The sequence below is a fragment of the Pelophylax lessonae genome (genome assembly GCF_965119305.1).
Source record: "Pelophylax lessonae genome assembly, chromosome: 10".
NCBI classification, from domain to species: Eukaryota; Metazoa; Chordata; class Amphibia; order Anura; family Ranidae; genus Pelophylax; species Pelophylax lessonae.
The window spans coordinates 88197737-88218648 of NC_138777.1; positions in this window are offsets into that span (position 1 = coordinate 88197737).

Genomic DNA, 20912 nt, shown 5'->3' on the forward strand with positions numbered 1-20912 from the left:
ATTCACCCTAATTTGACCATAAATGGACTAGCCATGCTTTATCCTGACAGGCCTCTGCTTTTCAGGACCTGGTAAACTGTAAAGTTCATCTGCAAACATGATCTCTTAAGAGCTATGCAGTTGATATATTCTGCTATGATAACAAGCAACATGTGAACAATTCAAGCAGGGCACAAAGGATATCAAAACCGCCAAGAAAAGTGGAAAATAGAGGTAATAAATATTGTTTACAAAGTCAATTTTTTTTATGCAAGAATATCAAATTTGCCAGAGTGATGCAAAACATGCACATATGGCTTATTGATATATGTCTCTATTTCACCTACAGATCATTTGTTTATTGGTGCTGTGGCATAATACATACACATTAACAGGGCCATCTAGAAAGTGTAACTATACACTGCAGTATTATATATTTTTTGGTTCATGTATCTGTGTATAGCAATCATTCTTTATTTTTAAAGGTAAAATAAACCTATTCATAGTTGAAAAGCACTAAAGTAGCAACAGGACTGCCAAGCTGGACCTAGAGTTTCCTGCACAAAGTGGTTGTAAACCTCTGAAATTAAAAATGTGCCCCAATTCAAAGCACCCACTGTGATTTCTAGCTTTTCTCCCCTCTCTTTGCTATCTGAGTCACTTCTGATCATATATCCTCACACCAACCAATCCTCGGAGATGGCCCTGCCCCCCAGCACACATAAGTTGACTTACATCTCCAGCTGTGGATGCTTCCCTATGAGAGTGTGTAGAGGGAGGCTGTGACCATTAACTCCACTCAAGTCTCAGATTACACTCAGCTCTCCTAGTCTGTGCCTGTGCAATGTATGACTTGAGATCCCTCAGAAATAGCCTTTTATGTGTAACCTTTGAAACGGCTATGGGGAAGAGAGGGCTGCAGATAAACAGGTACAACTTATGCAAGAGGACTTGTTTCATCTCTGTGTATTATTACCTGAGTCGAATCACTTCAGTGGGTATATGTAAGGGTTTACAATCACTTTAATTTCCTTATGGAAGACCTCTTTCTTACCTCTTACACCTCACTATTGAATCATAACTAGGGATGATCGAACTTTTGAAAAGTTTGGTTCGGCCAGAACATCCGAACTTCCCGAAAGTTCGGCCCGGATTTCAGAATCCCATTGAAATCAATGGGACCTGAACTTCGGTAATCAAAAAACACAATTTTTAAGCCCTAAAACCCAATAAATGTACCTAAAAAGTCCCTAGGGTTCTGGGTCATGCCCCATTAACTATTAATCACACAAAAAAAAGTTCTTAAAAATTGTCATTTTTGATAAAAAAAGCCAATTATTGAAAAAAAAAAAAAAGAGAGAGATTTTTTGATTTTGACTTTGGATTTAGTATCTGGGGGGTCTAAAAAGTGTACATGTGAAGTTTCAGCTCTTTAGCATGTCCAGAACCATAAAAAAAAAAAGATTGTTTGTATTAGAACACTTTCAGCACAGGAGTTTTCACACCTTGCCGGTTTAATAGCAGGCATATTTTTGGGTTCTTTGCAGTCAGGAAAAACATCTGAACTTGTGTATAGTGGTATTGTGCAACTCAGAGAAATGATCATTTCTCTATAGCGGTCACCCTGCTATGGAAGGGTTTTGTCACCCTTCCATAGCAGTCACTGTCAGTTAACCCTACACTACACTACGGTCCCCTTACACTTAACACTTTCCCTACAGAAACTAAATTTTTGAAGCTAACGTAAGTGTAAAGGAGCACTCTAACTACACTAGATATCCCTTTCCTCACACTAGTAAATGCTAAATGACACTTTTAAAGTAAAATTAACAAAACTGCTTCCACACTCTTCCATGTCCAGTATAACAATGCTAGGAATATGGCGGGGGCGATCTTATATACTGGGGGGCGTATTCACTAATGATTGGTCTAGGGACCCCCTAGTCACTCCAATCACATTCCTAGCATTCTCCTGCCCCCTCAATTGGCTTTTGCTAATGGTTCTGGTCCAATCACGGGCTTTTAAAGCCCATTTCCTGAAGCATTGCATTTTGGTCGGTTCTGGTTGCCGAATTCCAAACTTTTTGGGCAAAAAGTTCTAAATTCGGCCGAACCTCGAACACCCAATGTTCGGGCCGAACCGATGGTCGACCCGAACCGTTCGATCATCCCTAATCATAACTGTGGTAGATAGCTTCACTGGCCAATAATGAGGTGCAGGGGGTCACACTGGTCTTTGATTTTGGAGATGCATTCGATATCTGTTTAAATCGGTGCCCTAGGTTTTGGAGCTTTAATGAAGACATCAGAAGATATGGGCAGGCACCTTTATCTGCAGTTATTTTGTCCTCTTTCTACTTCAATACTTCTAAACAGTGCACAATTTTTTTTTTTTAACCATACATTTTTTTATATTGGCAATTGACAAAAAAAAAAAGAATGTTTACTATCAAATGTCTAACTGCTATCAGCTTGGCCAAAGCCAGTAGTAAACTCATATCTTCTTGACTTCGAGTTGTATATAAATCCTCAGATATTGTGCAAAGACAAAAATGTTCAATGTACCCGATAACACATCTGTGGCCGTCTCTGGCGTGTTTATAGCAGTCTGTTTTACAGCCGCAGGAGAATGTCACATTAAAATAAACATGTAGGTAGAAACCGTCTTTCCTAGCTGAGAGAGACAAACATATAGAGATTGTTAGGGAAACAAGCACATTAGGGGAGGACTGTGCATTTCTAACTCAATTCCTAAAAGACTGCCAAGCTCTGTTTTGTTACAAATTGTAATTTCAAGCGGAGTTTCTATTTTACTGTCACCTCTCCCAGCTGGATACTTGCAAGTCATAGCACACGGTCCTATTTCATCAGGTAAGGCAGCTAGGTTTTCTGTCAGTGTTTGCATTCATACTATAGCACTTATGGTTGAGTTTTATACAAAAGTATTAACACTCCTGCACCACCCGAGGTACAACGGATCAGTCTTTGGTGGTGCCGATTGCTGAAGAGGTAACATTGCTTCTTTTTTTTTCATTTCCTTTGCACATGTAAAATGCTTCCTGGAAAGATCCCTGTAGATTTTCTCACTGTGTCTCTATTTTCCATGTATATACTTATATACATAATTTATGCAAGAAGTATAGTGAAAAGATTTGTTCTAATAAAATGTTTATCAGAAGCACTGTGTGTCTTTTAATTGAGCATTTTGCATGATAGACATCTGTGTAAGTTTTGTGTCATTTTTATATATAAAATGCAATTTTTTAGGCATTTGGAAAGAAGTTTCAGGTATATATGTGGATGTCTCTCTCACTATATATATTTGTTGTACTAAGAGAAATGGGATGCACCACAACCCAGTATGAATCTACTGTTCTACACAGTTAACAGTGTGCCTGTATATGGGGTTCCCATAAACATACAGCATTGAAATGCGATGCTCTGCAGCTGCACGAAAAATTCTACACTGCCATCTTCTTTTAATACATCATAGGAAGCCTGCGGGCTCCTCTGCCTTTTTACAGCTGTCCTCCTTAATGATGCACCAAGGTGCATGTGCAGTGCATTCTAGATAGCCCAGAAGGTGCGAATGTGTGAAGTACAGGGACAAATACATGAAAAAAATGATATATGCCATTGTAAAAAAGGATCAAATATGTAAGATAGAGATCTGCTTTAACCACTTGCCAAACAGCCGCCATAGTTATACTGCAGCAGGTAGGCTCTGTTACGCGAAACGACGTACCTGTACATCGCTACATGTAGCAGATAGTGGGGGTGCGCACATGCCGCCAGAGGAGCGCACACGTGCCAATTGGCTAGAGGGGAAGCCAATTAGTGGGTCAGGCAGATGCGATGTCCGACTGGCACCCGTGATTGCTCCCCATGGAGACAGAACGGCGGTGTGCCTATGCAAACACAGCAGACTGCTGTTCTGTCAGTGAGGAACACAGGGATCCTGTGTTCTTCCTATTTAGGAAAACAGGTCTCTGTGTTCATTCAGTGATTACAACCCCGACACAGTTAGAAAGCATACTCTAGGCACACATTTAACCCATTGATCACCCCTGATGTTAACCCCTTCCCTGACAGTGTCATTAGTACAGTAACAGTGCATATTTTTAGCACTGATTACTATAGTAATGTCACTGGTCCCCCAAAAGTGTCAAAAATGTCAGTTAGGTGTCCGATCTGTCCGCCGCAATGTCACAGTTCCGCTAAAAATCGCTGATCGCCATTACTAGTAAAAAATAAATAAATAAAATGTACATAAATCTCTCCCCTAGTTTGTAGACACAATAACTGTTGTGCAAACCAATCAATATACACTAATTGGGATTTGTTTTACCAAAAATATGTGGCAGAATACATATTGGCCTAAATTGATGAAAAAAATTAGATTTTTAAAAATTTTTTTATTGGGAATGTTATATAGCAGAGCGTAAAAAATATATATATTTTTCGGAATTGTCGATCTTTTTTTGTTTATAGCGCAAAAAATAAAAACCGCAGAGGTGGTCAAAGGCCCCTAAAAGAAAACTCTATTTGTGTGAAAAAAAGGACATCAAATTATTTGGGTACAGCGTTAAACGACCGCACAATTGTCAGGTAAAGTAACGCATTTCCGAAAAAAAGGGCCTGGTCATTAAGGGGGTAAAACCTTCCGGTCGAGAAGTGGTTAAAGTAGCTGGGGCTACACAAATGATTAAAGAGTAACTCCACTTTTATTGAAAAAAAAAAAAAAAAGCATTCCCCTCTGGATGATCTATGTATATTGCAAGGGTTTTAACAAACTTTGTTGCAGATACCGATCTTTTTTTATTCAGAAGAAATTGCTGTTTGTTTGTCTGTGTCCATGTGCTAAGTGAATCTGTATGGTAGTGGTTTTATAATTAAAAATAAGCTGCTGCATTTGCAAGCTTCTAATGAGGAAATCTACAGGGTCTACATCCCTTTAGAAGTGATTTTCCTTTGAAAGTATCACACCAAAAATGACATATTTGTTGCAGGGGATGCTCAAAATCTGATTTGTATCTTAGTGCAGACTTCTGGGAAAATCGGTGGACCAATCACACAAGCAGGAAATTAGATTCCTGGGGGGTGTTCTGTACCCCATTTTACATTGCATCTTACAGAAAATCACAGCGCTGCAGATTTAAAAGGAAATGTTATTTTTAATAACATTCAATTACAATATGACTTGTGTAGGAATTGTATATGCTATATTATTTTTTTTTTTTGCTAATTTTTTTCCCCATGAACGTGGAGTTCCCCTTAAAATCTCTTTTCCACTTAGCGATTTAGTTGCTGGTTGGATGTCATGGATGTCACATCATATTCAGCAACTGAAACGTGTTGCTAATAAGATATTTAGCAACAAGCTGCTAAATCTCTCAGTAAATGTAATTGATGTATAGCCCTAGGCTACACCTGCCACAAACCTGGACAATTAAATGGAGCATGTGATTAACAATGGAGTTACCTTTTGTGAAAACTGTATGTCAAAATAATCAACACACCAGGAGATGTAAACAATTGAAGGTGTATCAAAATCCTTACTTTTCCAGTGAAGATTACTGTAGAATTCCAGCTAAAGCCTAACAAGTCTCAAAAAATGTATACTTACCTATTTTCAACCCAATCCAGTCCAGTCATGTGATCCCAGCTGCAGGGGAATGAAGACAGTGCCCAACAACAGCTGGGAATGGAGACAGTGCCCAACAACAGCTGGAAATGGAGACAATGCCCAACAACAGCTGGGAATGGAGACAGTGCCCAACAACAGCTGGGAATGGAGACAGTGCCCAACAACAGCTGGGAATGGAGAGAGTGCCCAACAACAGCTGGAAATGGAGACAGTGCTCAACAACAGCTGGGAATGGAGAGAGTGCCCAACAACAGCTGGAAATGGAGACAGTGCCCAACAACAGCTGGGAATGGAGACAGTGCCCAACAACAGCTGGGAATGGAGACAGTGCCTGACAACAGCTGGGAATGGAGACAGTGCCCGACAACAGCTGGGAATGGAGACAGTGCCCAACAACCGCTGGGAATGGAGACAGTGCCCAACAACTGCTGGGAATGGAGACAGTGCCCGACAACAGCTGGGAATGGAGACGGTGCCTGACAACAGCTGGGAATGGAGACAGTGCCTGACAACAGCTGGAAATGAAGACAGTGCCCAACAACAGCTGGGAATGGAGACAGTGCCCAACAACAGCTGGAAATGGAGACAGTGCCCAACAACAGCTGGGAATGGAGACAGTGCCCAACAACAGCTGGAAATAGAGACAGTGTCCGACAACAGCTGGGAATTGAGACAGTGCCCGACAACAGCTGGGAATGGAGACAGTGCCCGACAACAGCTGGGAATGGAGACAGTGCCCGACAACAGCTGGGAATGGAGACAGTGCCCGACAACAGCTGGGAATGGAGACAGTGCCCGACAACAGCTGGGAATGGAGACAGTGCCTGACAACAGCTGGGAATGGAGACAGTGCCCGACAACAGCTGGGAATGGAGACAGTGCCTGACAACAGCTGGGAATGGAGACAGTGCCCAAAAACAGCTGGGAATGGAGACAGTGCCTGACAACAGCTGGGAATGGTTAAGTCACTTATAGGCTCCCAGGGTTCAGCTGTTGTTGGTGGTCCCTCCTTTCCTCTGCAGTCATCACTGGCTGACATAGGGGAGCCGGATCAGGTGACTGGAGTGGGCTGAAAATAGGTAAGTATATGCATTTTTTTTTTATACAGGTTGGTTAGTATAGGTGTTAGGAGTGGTAAGGGAGCATGTTTTGGACTAGCTAAGCTTTAGCTGGAATTTTACCGTAATGTTCACTGGAAAATTAAGGATTTTCATACAACTTCAATTGTTTACTTCTCCAGGTGTGTTGATTATTTTGACACACCGTTTTCAGTAGAATTCTACTTTAAGCTGATCTCCATCCCCTTCCTGACCCTCCCCAATAGTTAAAGTGGTATGTTGGAAAGTCCAAGCCCATATTTTACATGAAAATTACCTAAAAGCATCTATTTTCAGCTGTCAGTATCTCTAGATTTACAAATCAGTTTGATATGTGTTTTTTACTGAAGGGTACACCTTAAAACTTGCTCCAATTTGATCTATTAGAGGGAAAAATTCTTTCTGATCCCTTAAGGCAGGGTAGACAACCTTTAAGCGGTGGAGATCTTCCTGAACAACATAGAAGTGATCAAAGATTACCAGGATATATATAGTGTCCCTAAAAAAAAAAGAAAAATAACAATCACTGTCTCAATATAAAGTAAGGACAACATGAGGAAAACAGAAACATTTTATAAAACAAATGTCACCATCAAAATATAAATCTAGCCTACCTTAAAAGTTAGCTTCAGGGAGAAATGTAGCATTCATTTTCATCCACTTTTTTGTGGATCCACATGTGTGGAGAGTAATTAGTCACCCAAAAGCTAATGCAGGAGTCCATCATGCGGAACTCGTACTGCAGGCTAACTAGCTCAACTATCTTCAGGCCTCGCTTGCCCCAATTCTGAGTTTGCTGTCTGGTCTGAGTTCTGGTCAATGTAAGTAGTCTATAGGGCAGTGTACAGGGGTCAAAAGTGTGTAGGGTAGTGTACAGGTGTCAGTAGTTTGTGGGGCAGATTACAGGGGTCAGTGGTTTGCAGAGTACAGGAGTTAGTCGGTTTGTATGACAGTCTAAGAAGGTCAGTAGGCCAATGCAGTCATTTTTAGGTCAGTGTGCAGATGTTAGAAGTTTTTAGGGCAGCATTCAGGGATCAGTAGTTTACAGGGCAGAGTACAGGGCTTGTCAGTTTATAGGGCAGGGTACACGGATCCACAGTTTGTCGGGCAGTGAACAGAAGTCAGTAGTTTATAGGGCAGAGTACAGGGTTCTGTATGGCAGCATACATAGTTCAGCAGAGCAGACTACAGGTGTAAGCAGGCGAGAGTGCAATTTCCCCTACAGGGGAGCATCAGTGACACATTGCTACCTGATCTGGCACGCTGATCCCCTTCACCCCTCCTCTCTTATTTATCCCATGTGATGTCACATACAAATGCCTGGGATGGATGGGAGAGGAGAGTGGCTGGATCAGTGCAGAGCACTCTGCTATGTTGCTTCCCCATTGCTGCTCTGCATTTGAGAGATAAACACTTCCGACAAAGGGTTGGCATAGCGAGGACAACATGTCTGTGAAATCGCCCCCCAAGTCGGACTGAAATGCCGGCTTGAAATTGTGAAAATTCAGCTGAACTCGCATGATTTCAAAACGGCACCAGTGTGAACCTGGACTAAGGCCCCTTTCACACTTGTGCGACTTGTCCTGTGACCTGGGATTGCAAAGTCGCATGACAAGTTGTACCCCATGATTTCCAATGAGTACCGTTCATATCTGTGCAACTTCAGGTCGCAACAACTTTAAAGTAGTCCCTTCACTACTTTGGTCTGACTTTGATGCACAGACCTCAAGATTACACAGGAATTGCTTCAAGTCCAGGCAAAATTGCGGCAAAATCGCGTGACTTTTAGGCCGCACAAGTGTGAACGGGGCCTAGAGTAAATAACTCTACACCAAGATTACTATATTGACTATATTTATATAGTCAATATAGTAATCTTGATATTTATGCATGTGATCATATCCTCCTTTAATGCCTTATCTCAAAAGAGAATACAGTCAGTTGAGCTAATTTTTCCTTAAAGCTGAGCCCCTCCATGCCTCTTATCAGTTAGATTTTCTTTTCTCTGCACCTTCTCCAGTTCCCTGACATCCTTTTTGTAAATTGGTGCCCAAATCTAGATTGCATTACTAATGATTTGTACAGGAAGCAAAACTATGTATGAAATCTCTGGAGTCAATACCGCTATTAACACAAGAAAGTATGTTTGCTTTAGAAACGGAATCTTGGCACTTCATGCTTTTTTAAAGCACATCAGAACACCCAGATGGCCAGACCCTTCTTGATCATTGACTCCAACAGCAATAGAGAGAATCTGTGCCCTGCCTTTTTCAGACATTGCAATTCACTATACTGCCATGCTTTACGTTTTTCATAACTTCTGCACCATGGATCAAGGCAAATCCGTACTTTTATCTTGTAGAATTTGCTTCTCCTCTGGGATCCCTTCAGCACAACATTTTGGGGTTGATTTACCAAAGGCAAACAGACTGTGCACTTTACAAAAGCAGTTGAGCTCTGCAAGTGTAGTTGTTCAGAGCTTAGTAAATGAGGTGAAGCTTTACTTTGTAAAGAATATCCAATCACACGCAAGAAAAAAAAACCCCAGCTTTTTTTCTTGTTCCTGATTGGATGATGAAAGTCAGCACAGCTTCCCCTTATTTACTAAACTGTGGACCAAATGGACTTAGAGAGTGCAAATGAACTTGCAAAGTGCACAGTCTATTGGTCTTTAGTAAACCAACACCTATGTTTCTGTGCAGGACATATTTACCTGTACTGTCTGCCTCAGTGGGTTCCATGCAAGTATCCAGGAATGGCAAGTGAGGCGCAGTACGCGGCTCGCTGCATGGGATTGTGGCTGCCGCTGTGCGTTTTAAACAAAGAAAATAAAAATAAAAATAAAATTTGAATTATACCTTTAAGCCGCGCGCGGCGTGCACGGGTCTTTTAGGCGGGAGAAATGTGACTTTGCGTCATACGGGAAAACAGCTGCATGAGGGCTCCGGGCTCAGTTGGTTTAGTATGGCGTAGAGAGCTCCCCTCCCTCCCACCCCTGTCGCCAGCACTTTTATGTGGCTTGTCACCCTTATTGGAAGGGGGGACTTCTGATTTATTAATTTATTGATTCGCTTGAGTTTTTTTTATGACTAAGCAATAATTTTATTTGCATATTTATATGGAGATTGAATTTATTCAATATTTATTAGAATTTTAGAATTAATAAAGTTATTTGATGTATTTATTTATTTATTATTGATCCATTATTTATTTATTTATTTATTTATTTAGGCCAATAAAAGTGCCGCGGCCATTTAACTACCAATTGAATTGTGTTTGGTGTTTCTTTTAAATTAGTTTATATATACAGTAATAGAGCAGTCTACATTCCCATGCCTACTTTTAAAACATTTTCATTCTGTGCAGCATGAACGTGTACTGTTCTCTGCACCTGCATGGAAGGAAAAAATCACTATTGGTTCCTGTGTACTGATGCATTTTGGGTCTGCGTTGGTTTGTTTGTACTGGCTCAGTATTATTGTGTTTTAGTAGCTTCTGTACATATGTGCAGCATAAATCTGCCCAGTCTCTGTATGAGGCTGTATTTCATAAGAATTATGCCATAACTTTAACAACCGGTGTCTGATGTGCTTCAGCTTTCAGGATTTGCATTGCAACACAAGTGGACAGACACAGATTAGTTGAACAGGATGGAGATAAAGTATTACATAGTACAAGCCTGAGAACAGGAGCCTAGTGAGACTGCAGTAACCAGACAGAGGCTTTAACTAGGAATGACAGGTAATGAATGTACAGAAAAAATATATGGTAGGTGTGGTGGGATCACTCAAGATGCACTAGAAGCAGCAGGAGGAAATTTCACCTAATAAATATCTTATTTGTGCTGAAACTGCATCCTTTCTTGAGTACAGGTTGTCAGAATGTTGGAAGGCTTCCAATCTAATGTAACAAAGCATAGAATAGTCACACAGCTACATTGCACTACAAAATTAGGTGCTAGTCTTCAGTCTGAAACAAGGAAATAACAATGAATGGGCAATCTAATGTATGTGAACAGACTAATACAAAACTTTAGCATCTACTTCATTGATTCTGCTGCTAGAGGTTTAAAGTAAGACACCAGTTGTTTTGGGAAAATTTTTACATTCTTACTTTCTTCTCTTCTGAAATTGTGAGGCTGACAGCACTTATCAAATTGCCAGAAGGGCATGCTTTTTACAGTATTATCACCACCTGTAAAAGAAAATATGCAGCTTCTTTAGCACTTTATGTGTGCAAGAGTCTTAGAATCTCACCAAAAATTATACTTATCATTCTTATCATCATGGCACCCGTTCCTGGCTTTTATTAATACAATCTGCAGTGCGTAGCACATTCTGCAATTTTATAGACAGAGTATTTGGGAGTTATACAATTTATTGTGGTAACCCTTGTAATTCTGTCTCTAACGTTTCTCTCTGCAAGCATTTTAAAACTGGCAGTTTCTCGACTCCTATCTCCTCCTGGATCACACATGCCCACCATTTCTGCCTAAAATACAAACAGTACATTGCTGCATTCCTGCTGCCATCTTCTACAGAGTCAAAGCCACAGGAATGGTCAGTACCTGGGTTATAGCAATACCTATATCAAGACACACTAGACCGCATCTATTGAGAGCTCTATTTTATGAGTGAAAAAAATGTCAGCACTGCTAATAAAATCCATATATCAAAAAAAAAAAAAACTATACCAAAGTGCTAATGTGCAATAAATGTGCAATAAAGTGATTAAGTGCAATACTGTAAACCATATAATGCCAATATACTGCAACTATAATAGCATAAATTAATAGCACAAATTAGCACAAATTCATAAAGTCCATACAAAGTGCTCTTACTGCTTGGTGATTCAATCCTTAAGGTGGTTCAAACGTGTTCAGAATGTGCTCCCATGTGGTGTCCCCACTCACTGGAAAGACTTGGTAATAAGCCTGTGTAATAATAAGCTTCTCCTAGTCACGTCTGGGCTTGCTGATAAAAACGATGTTATATCCTGGTATAGGCTGTTTTAATGCTCTCCGTGACCCAAATGAAAAGAAGATTCTCCATAATGAAAGTACATTAAAGTAGTTTATTGAAAAAACAAATATCCACTTATATAGAAGTAAAAACTTTTCCTCCTAAGTGTGCTCGGCTTGGGGGTTTCCGGTGGTGTTCCGGCGTGCGTTCCACTAACCGGAAATGACGTTGTACACTTTGGTATCACTAGACGCATTTCGCCCTCCCACAACTACACCCTTTGGTCAATCAGTACACCCACAGCATCTTCCGCCGGAAGTGTTCCTTTATCGATCTCATCAATTTTTAATTTCATCATTTTGTTGAAATTTCTATTTTATGAGTGTCCCACTGGGGATCCCCCTCACTTAGCAAAAGCGGTTCACAGGAGCAAGGGAGCTGGAACAAAAGGGTCAAAAAGCATGCATTCTGCAGACAGCCTACAGGAAACAAAAAACACTCAGGGTGATAGCTGTTCCCTTGTCTCCCAGAAATGTCCTATTAGCCCATTACTCCCCCTTATCTGACTCCAGTTCCTTCTCAGGCACAAACCATGTGGCCTGTGTGACAAAAGCAGACTTCCCTGCAACTATGTCTGAATTCCTTGGAAACTCTGCACTCTTGAAACCTTTGGTTTCCAGAGGCCAGAAATGTGTTACACATCCCCCCCATTATGTTCAGGATTCGGAAGCAGCAACTGCCTTCCTTGGGGATATTATGGAGAAAAGTATTGAGGACCCTGATTTTGTAGTGGAGACTGCAGTCTTTGCCTAGCAGCATCTAATCCTCCACAATCTAAACAAGCCTCTATAAGCACTAAAAAAATGGCAAGAAAGATTTTTCCAGTGCACGCACAAATTGTTGATGATGAATTCTTGCCCAATCCTAAAGGGCTTTTTGTGTGGAAAATTATCCTATGGAATTATCCTATGAAAAGGGAATTTAAGAAGTAATGGACTATTGCAGTAGTGGATTCTGCTATTCCAGTTCCCAAAAAATGCCTTACAGTTCCTCCTGAGGATGTACCCTCTTAAGGTTTCTGCTTAGAGGCATTTGGAAGCCCTCTTCAATAATTATTTGCCCTTGCAGGTCCTGCCCTTCAGCCAGCTATTGCTGCCATGTCTATTTGATAGACAATTGCCAAGTGCACAATATATGATAGAGACCAAGAACCTATTTTAAGGACCTTACTCTCTTAGACCAATTACAGCTAATGTCCTCAACGTTATTGTTCTGTGTTGACACTCTGGAGAATGTAATTTGCCAACTCTCCAGAATGTCCTTTATCCCTTGTGCAAGATTTTGCAGTTAAAAGCTTGGTCTGCTGAACCTGCTTGTAAAAAGTATCATGCCATTTCACCTCCTATTTGGGGAATCCCTTGATTCTTTTTCAAGGGAGTCACTGGAGAAAAGGTGCCCCAAAAGAAGAAGCAAAAGTCTCCTCCTTCTATGACTACTTCTGTGAAAAAGTTATTCTTGCTTCCATTGCGTCCCTCACATCAATGCTTTTCTGTGTTTTGCTGTGGGAGATCAACACTTCCAACTTGTAACACTACTATCTTGGCTCTCCTTTGCACCCAAGTGATCACAAAACTGCTTGTCCCAGTTTTGGCTTTTCTGCAAATCCTGGGAATTCATGTTACAGGTTACCTGGATGACCTCCTACTAAAGGACTCCTCAGCCACAATGTCCAAGAATGATTTAGTTTGTTTAAGCCTTTGGCTGTATAATCAACTTTTCAGTCTGTTCTTCAACCCTCACAACCCCAACCAACCCCAGTTGGTTTATAGGCCATTGCTGTGGCATTTTCCAATGGTACACTATTAAGGGGGCACCAGAAATCAAGCTGCCAAGAGTTAAATGAGCCTGATACTCTCCTGGGCAGAAATTCACATTCCAGCTCTCTCGGCCATGGACATCCCAAGAGTAAACACTTGGCAGGCAGACTTCCTAAGCTGCCAATGCCAAGACCCAGTGTAGTGGTCTATGCACCCCATGATCTTTCAAAATCTCTGCCAAAGGTGGGGAAAATGAGATGTTTACATCCTGGCCTCCAGGTTTAACAAACTGAACAAATTTGTAGTCAAACCAGGATCCTCTAGCCTATGCAGCAGATGCTCTTGTGATTCCTAAAACCCTTTTTAAATTGATTTATGCCTTCCCTTTGATGAACACTCTTCCTTAAGTGCTGTGCAAGATAGAGGAGGAAAGGGTTTCCGGTGTTTTTCATCACACCAAATAGGCCCGGAAGAATGTGATACACAGGTATACTCAGAGTTCTCATGAGCCTTGGCCTCTTCCAAACATACCAGACTTACTGGCCAAAGGCCCCTGTTCCATCCTGCTTCTCACTTGCTAGCCTATAAGCATGGATGATGAAGTCCTAAAGGATAGGGGTGTTTTGACTCTATTATTTCCACTTTACTCAGAGCAAGAAAATTCAACTTCTGCAAGATTTACCATTGCAGATGTAATACTTATGGTTCTTTCACACGGGCATTCCGCCCGGCGGACTCAGTTTTGCTCAGCGGGGAGGGATCCGCTGATCCCCGCTGAGCAGGTGGATGAAAGGTCTGTCTCCACTCACTGTGCTGAGAGGGGACTGTCGGAGTCCTGCTCTCCTCTATGGGAGATCGGATGAAAACGAACCGCCTGTCTGTTTTCATTTGATCCCAGCTGATCTGATCCTCCAGGTGGATGGAAAATAGGATTACCATGTCTTGATTTCATGGACAGGATCGGATAGCAGCGGGTGTCAGCGGACATGTCACCACTGATATTCACTGCTCCATAGGGGTGCATGGAGTTTCCGATCAGGTCCGCCTGAAAAACTGACAGGTGGACCTGATCGGAAAGCCCGTGTGAAAGGGGGTCTTACTTGACCTAGTGTGAACTAGGTTACGCTCTAGGGAACACTCTATTTTAGCTTATATTCAGTCTGGTCCTAACCAGTCCCTGGCCCAAGAACATAATTTTGGCTTTTTACTTGCCTTGCAATAAGTCATCAGGACTTTTCTTCAGGGAGTTGCTGATTTTAATCTCCCAAATCAAAATTGGAATGTCCACCTGGCTCTCTCTGTCTTTCAGAGACCCCCTTTTGAAATGGATTACTTTTAATATTATTATTATTATACATGATTTGTATAGCGCCAACAGTTTTCACAGCCCTTTACAATGTGAGGGAAGACAATACAGTTACAATACAATTCAATACAGGAGGAATTAGAGGGCCCTGCTTGTTCGAGCTTACAATCTAGAAGGGAGGGTCAAGTGAACCAAAAGGCAATAACTGTGGGGGGTGGGCTGATGGAGAAAATGAAAGTATAGTTGTTAGGTGTGGGTAGGATAGGCTTCTCTGAAGAGAAGGGTTTTCAGGGATCGTCTAAAAGCTAATAGAGTAGAAGATAATTGGACAGATTGGGGTAAGGAGTTCCATATGATTGGAAAGGCTCTGGAAAAGTCCTGGAGGCGAGTATGGGAGGAGGTGACAAAGGAACTAGGGAGAAGGAGGTTTTGAGAGGAATGAAGAGAGAGATTAGGGTGGTATTTTAAGACTAGGCTAGTGATGTAGCTGGGGGCTAAACTGTGGATGGCTTTGTAAGATGTTGTTAGTATTTTGAATTTAATTCGTTGGGTGAGCGGAAGCCAGTGGAGAGCTTTACAGAGAGGAGTAGAGACACTGAGCGATTGGTAAGGTGGATGAGTCTGGTAGCAGTGTTCATGATGGATTGAAGGGGGGATAGCCTGTGTAGAGATAAACCAATAAGAAGGGAATTGCAGCAGCCGAGGCGCGAGACCAGGGAGTGAACTAGGAGCTCTGTTGTGTCATTCGTTAGAAAGGGGTGTATTTTGGAGATGTTGCGGAGGTTGAGGTGGCAAGATTTGGACAGTGATTGGATGTGGGGCTTGAAGGAGAGTTCAGAGTCCAGGACAACACCTAGGACCTTGGCATGCGGGGATGGGCTGATAGGTGTGCCATCGATATTGATAGAGAGATCGGGGGAAAGGGCCCGTGGTGGAGGAAAAATTGTAAGTTCGGTTTTGGATAGATTGAGTTTAAGGAAGTGGTGTGACATCCAGACTGATATATCTGATAGTAAATTAGTGATACGTGAGGAGACTGAGGGAAAGAGCTGAGGGGTGGATAAATAGATTTGGGTATTGTCAGAAGAGATGGTATTGGAAGCCTGACCCAGAGAGGAAGTGTAGATTGAAAATAGGAGGGGTCCAAGAACAGAACCTTGGGGGACCCCAACACAGAAAGGAAGAGGAGGAAGTAGAATTGTAAGTAACACTAAAGGAGTGGTTGGATAAGTAGGAAGAGAACCAGTGAAAAGTACAGTCACGGAGACCAAAGGCGTGGAGTTTTTTTGAGGAGGAGGGGGTGGTCAACCGTATCAAAGGCAGCAAAAAGGTCCTGGAAAAGGAGTACAGTCAGTGTCCATTGGTTTTGGTCTTTAGTAGATTGTTTGTTAGTTTTAGGAGAGCTGTTTCAGTGGAGTGTTGAGGCCAAAATCCAGACTGAAGGGGATCAAGAAGGCTCTTCTCGGCAAGGTGGTCGCACAGTCAGTTGTAGACCAGACGTTCAAGGAGTTTGTATACAATTCAATACAGGAGGAATTAGAGGGCCCTGCTTGTTCGAGCTTACAATCTAGAAGGGAGGGTCAAGTGAACCAAAAGGCAATAACTGTGGGGGATGGGCTGATGGAGAAAATGAAAGTATAGTTGTTAGGTGTGGGTAGGATAGGCTTCTCTGAAGAGAAGGGTTTTCAGGGATCGTCTAAAAGCTAATAGAGTAGAAGATAATTGGACAGATTGGGGTAAGGAGTTCCATAGGATTGGAAAGGCTCTGGAAAAGTCCTGGAGGCGAGTATGGGAGGAGGTGACAAAGGAACTAGGGAGAAGGAGGTTTTGAGAGGAATGAAGAGAGAGATTAGGGTGGTATTTTAAGACTAGGCTAGTGATGTAGCTGGGGGCTAAACTGTGGATGGCTTTGTAAGATGTTGTTAGTATTTTGAATTTAATTCGTTGGGTGAGCGGAAGCCAGTGGAGAGCTTTACAGAGAGGAGTAGAGACACTGAGCGATTGGTAAGGTGGATGAGTCTGGTAGCAGCGTTCATGATGGATTGAAGGGGGATAGCCTGTGTAGAGGTAAACCAATAAGAAGGGAATTGCAGCAGCCGAGGTGCGAGACCAGGGAGTGAACTAGGAGCTCTGTTGTGTCATTCGTTAGAAAGGGGTGTATTTTGGAGATGTTGCGGAGGTTGAGGTGGCAAGATTTGGACAGTGATTGGATGTGGGGCTTGAAGGAGAGTTCAGAGTCCAGGACAACACCTAGGACCTTGGCATGCGGGGATGGGCTGATAGTTGTGCCATCGATATTGATAGAGAGATCGGGGGAAAGGGCCCGTGGTGGAGGAAAAATTGTAAGTTCGGTTTTGGATAGATTGAGTTTAAGGAAGTGGTGTGACATCCAGACTGATATATCTGATAGTAAATTAGTGATACGTGAGGAGACTGAGGGAAAGAGCTGAGGGGTGGATAAATAGATTTGGGTATTGTCAGAAGAGATGGTATTGGAAGCCTGACCCAGAGAGGAAGTGTAGATTGAAAATAGGAGGGGTCCAAGAACAGAACCTTGGGGGACCCCAACACAGAAAGGAAGAGGAGGAAGTAGAATTGTAAGTAACACTAAAGGAGTGGTTGGATAAGTAGGAAGAGAACCAGTGAAAAGTACAGTCACAGAGACCAAAGGCGTGGAGTTTTTTTGAGGAGGAGGGGGTGGTCAACCGTATCAAAGGCAGCAAAAAGGTCCTGGAAAAGGAGTACAGTCAGTGTCCATTGGTTTTGGTCTTTAGTAGATTGTTTGTTAGTTTTAGGAGAGCTGTTTCAGTGGAGTGTTGAGGCCAAAATCCAGACTGAAGGGGATCAAGAAGGCTCTTCTCGGCAAGGTGGTCGCACAGTCAGTTGTAGACCAGACGTTCAAGGAGTTTGTATAAAAAGGGGAGCAAGGAAATAGGACGTAGGTTGTTAAGATTGGTTGGGTCCAGTGAGGGCTTTTTAAGTATGGGGCTGACTAGTGCATGTTTTAGGAGAGTTGGGGAAGATGCCAGAAGAGAGGGAGAGATTGAAGACGTGGGTTAGAGAGTGTAGAATAGGGCCAGAGGGTGAACGTAACATTTGCGAGGGAACAGAATCCAGAGGGCAGGTGGTTAAGTGGACGTTAGCAAGTAGTTTAGCAACCTCGTCTATAGTGGTGGGGTTGAATGAGGGAAGTAGTGATTGCACCTGTGGGCATGAAGTGTAAAGCATGGAAGGTATCTGAACAGCAGTGATCTCCTCATGAATTGTATCAATCTGCTGTTTGAAGTGGTTGGCAATCTCCTGGGCAGTGAGTGAGTCAGTGGGTGGAGACCGTGGAGGATAAAGTAGAGAATTAAAGGTAGCAAAGAGTTGCTGGGGGCAGGGTGACAAGTTGGTAATGAGAGTGATACAATAGGTCTGCTTGGCAGTGTGGAGACTGGAATTGTATTTTTGGAGGGCAGATTTATATTGGCTGAAATCTTTCTGAGACCTAGTCTTACGCCATAGGTGCTCAAGAGCATGGCTATGCTTTTTCAGACTTCTAGTGTTATCTGTTTGCCAAGGTTGAAGGGGTCGGGGCCTGATTCGATGTGTAGTGAGGGGGGCCAGTGTGTCCAGGGAGGCTAAAAGTGAAGCATTGTACACAGAAGTGGCTAGGTTGGTGCAGGACAGGGGTGCAATTTTGTCATAGAGTTGGTCGGTAGCAGAGTAGAGAAGAGAAGGGTTGTGATGGCGTAGGTTTCGTCGGGTAACTGTAAGGGAGTTGGAGGGTGGTGGAGGAGACGGAGAGATTGAAACTAATAAGGTAGTGATCACAGACAAGGAAAGGATAGTTTGAAAGGTTGTACAGAGTGCATAGGTGGGAGAAAACAAGGTCAAGGATATTGCCTTCAGAGTGAGTAGAAGCATGTATCCATTGCTTCAGATCGAAGGAGGAGGTTAGACTGAGAAGTTTGCAAGTGGCAGGAGTTTTAGTATTAACAGGGATATTGAAGTCACCGAGAATGATCGTGGGGATTTCAGAAGAGGCGAACACTCAAAGCAAAGGCGAACACCCACATCAGTCCCGCACGCATGCAAACAAAGATTGTCGCACACAGATGAGGTATCGCTGTAAATGTCAGATTTGTAAATCTGAAATGGTTGCCTATAGATAGCAAAATGTACGTCGTTTGTTGCCATTTTGTGGGTGTGCGCAGTTTTAAAGCATGATATGTTTGGTATCTATTTACTCCACATAACATCATCTTTTTTTATATTTTACAAAAAAATGTGTTATGTATTGTGCTATTTTAAATTTAAATTAAAAAAGTATATTTTTCCCAAAAATGGCATTTAAAAAGCCACTGTGCAAATACCATGTGACACATAAAATTTCAAAACCCACCAATTTATTCTCTAGGGACTCTGCTTTAAAAAAAATATATAATGTTTGGGGGTTCCAAGTAATTTTCTAGCAAAAAAAACCAACTGTTTGTTACATGTAAACAAAAAGTTCCAGAAAAGGTCAAGTAGTTAAGTTGTTATATGATTGCTTTCAAATTCTTTAACCACTGGGTGGGAGGGGCAAAGGGGTCCCTGCAAAGCCACATGCATTACTTTTACATAACAGCTTATCCCTTTCCAAAAACCCCCAAAAAAGAGTACCAGGATCAAGTCGGCAGTTGGCAGCCATAATCCCGGTATTAACCTGCTGTCAGGTAATTTATATATGTACGTCAGATAGCAAGTGAAAAATGAGCAAACATATCCTTCTATAGTGTGTACTTGCATCAATCCAAAGCACTGACTGTGATTTCTGCCTGCAGTCTGGTCCCTCTGCTATCTGCATGAGTCATTTCTGGCTGTGTGGACTTCAAGTGATCGAGGGGGGCAGGGGAGGGGAGCTCCAGCACACAGCCTGTGATTGACAGCCTCAGCAGTTTTCCCATGAGATTGTGTAGGGGGGTGTTCCTTCCTTCCATTCAGGTCTCAGATTACAACCATATCTCTTCTCTGAGCTGTGCAGTGTGTGACATCAGACCCCGCCCCCTGCCTCTAGAAGCTCAAAAGAGCTGTGTAAAGCCTGGAATTTAAAGTGGTTTTAAAGGCTCAAGGTTTTTACCTTATGCATTCTATGCATACATTTAAAAAACCTTCTCTGTGTGGTGGCCCCTCCAGCCCCCCCATACTCACCTGAGCTCCCTCCCAATCTAGTGATGTGCACAAGAGCTGAGCTTCTCCCCTGTCTCTCATTCCTCATGGGCTGGGACAGCAGCTGGAGCCATTGGCTTTTGCTACTGTTAATTACAGCCAGTGAGCCAATGAAGAGAGGCTGAGTGTCTTATGGATGCATAGAGTGGGGCTCGGAAACAAGTATGCACCACTGCCCCCAGAGCAAGCAACTTGCTATTTTGGGCACTGGCCGAAAAGGAGAAGCAGGGAATGCCAGCAGGGGACCCAAAAAGGGGAGGATCGGGGCTTCTCTGTGCAAGTCCATTACACAGAGCAGGTAATGAAATGTTATAAAAAAATGAAGCTTTATTGTCAATTTAAAAGGATGTAGAGGACAGGAGGCTGCAGATAAACAGGTACAACTCATGTTGGAGGATTTATCTCTCTGTATCACCTGAGGCCATTCACTTCACTACTTCACTGGGTATATGTGTACAACCCCTTTACCCTTTGTTGAATTTTGGGAGTCTGAGGGCAGTTCTGTTTTGCTATGTTGTTGCCCAGTCCAACCCTCAGTTTAATGCTTAGGGACCATCCATTGGTCTATGAATACAAGTCCTATGTCCTGTACTGTATCATTAGGATAATAGAAATTTTGACTTACCAGTAAATTCCTTATTCCGGACTTTAGCATATGACTAAGGCCCCGTCACCTCTGTGTCTTGATCCCTCCTTATTGCTTGCTAAAAAACTGAACTCCAAAGAGTGAGCGGGGTTATAATAGTGTGCTCTAGGAGCAGCTCTAGCAGGTTGTTTTCCAGTGTTCAATCACCTGAAGGTAGTCTGCTTATAACTCATGGTCTATGATTACAAATCCTATTTCCTGTACTCCAAGAAAAGGAAATTACAGGTAAGAAATTCCATTTTCTCAACACCTTAATTACAAATGAG